This window comes from Thunnus maccoyii, chromosome 4 (assembly GCF_910596095.1).
Source record: "Thunnus maccoyii chromosome 4, fThuMac1.1, whole genome shotgun sequence".
NCBI classification, from domain to species: domain Eukaryota; kingdom Metazoa; phylum Chordata; class Actinopteri; order Scombriformes; family Scombridae; genus Thunnus; species Thunnus maccoyii.
In genome coordinates this window covers 10,457,377-10,458,899 of record NC_056536.1, presented here as the reverse complement: position 1 = coordinate 10,458,899, position 1,523 = coordinate 10,457,377, and positions in this window count along the sequence as shown.

The following is a 1,523-nucleotide window of genomic DNA, read 5'->3' as shown; positions in this document are numbered from 1 at the left end:
CCAGTCAACCGATGCAGGACGAGTACTGGAGAGAATTAAAACTCTGTTATATGTTATTTGAAAAGGAGTACAACCTAAAAGATCAGTTTATATTTAAAAAAAAAAAAAAAAACAGCTCTTGCAACTGGGTAGCTCCAGCGGTGTTTGCCATCAAAAAGCCACATTTTCACCAGTGCAAACAGGTCTGCAGGTACTGTGTAGACACAGTTTTCACTTAACATTCTGATGTGAGGTGAACCAGGAGTTTATATGAGCCAGTCCCATTAAAAAAAAACAACTTTAAACGGTTCTTATCTGCTTCAACAAGAGTAAACCAACAAATTTTAAACTGTCTTCATGCTTGCAGCTATAATTTCATCTGTAGCTCTGTAATATGGGTTCATGAGTTACTATATACAAAATCAAAATTTTTTTTTTTCTTCAGGTGTTCGCATGCGGCTTGGTTTCTCGTCAGCAGAATTTAGATTCATTTTATCTGCATGTGGATTTTACTCTTGAGTGGAAATTTGAGTCCTGCTCAGCTGGAATGTAACGCAAAATACTGAGAGTCAACTATCTAAATATAAGAGATAACAGCTTTAGTCCAAATATTTCCTGGGTATAATGATGTTGTAGCTCATGTCTGGTGTTCAGTTTAAACATGATTCGAAACATGTGCAGAGAAAAACACACACACACGGCGCAGGATGTCTTACAAGTTTCTGTACATCAAGAGTTCAGCTCCAAAATACTACAGATCACTGCATCAGCTGGAGAGCCGTCAACAATCTTATTTATTTGTGCTAAAGTTCATTAAAGTACATTTCTCTTTTTTTTCCTCATTAAATTTAGTTTGGAAATTAAAACTCGATGTGCTGATCATCTGTCACCAGCCTCCTTTTCACTACAATCAGCCTCAGAAGAAAAAGGCGACACTCGCTCTAACATTCGATCCATCTATTCGAAGAGCAGAATATCTCACGCGGTGTGTTACATTATATTACAGACATGAGTAATGCTTTCTTTTTTTAAATCATGCTATAATGACAGTAAGATTAATAATAATGTCAATCTTGAGGGTTAACATTGTCAAATTCCCATCATTCACACAGCAAATCCACTCTTTCCTGTCGTTAATATGGCTTTAAGTGTCTGTACATATTTATACACTCATTCACACAATGAATGTGTATCTATTGTTTCTGTTCTTATTTATTTCATCACTGTTAATCGATCTCAGCGTGTCTAATTTGGGGATTAAACGTCTTCTTCTTCTGTGGGGGTGAATTTAGTCTTCGGGGTTCAGATTTACATGCAGGCACAGATTTGATCTGGTTCTTACTCTTGTTAAACTGACAAAAGATTTTTGGTTTTCTGATTTTTTCCAAATTTCTGTTCTGGTTAGCAAAGTACCACAATTACATGTCACTTCTGCTTAAATCTGATCTCTCAGATTTAAGCTCACACAGTCAGCTGAAGTGTCCTCCAGCTCCACATCGGACCTACACCAGCTGCTGAGCCTGACTTCTGGGGACTTCTGTCTA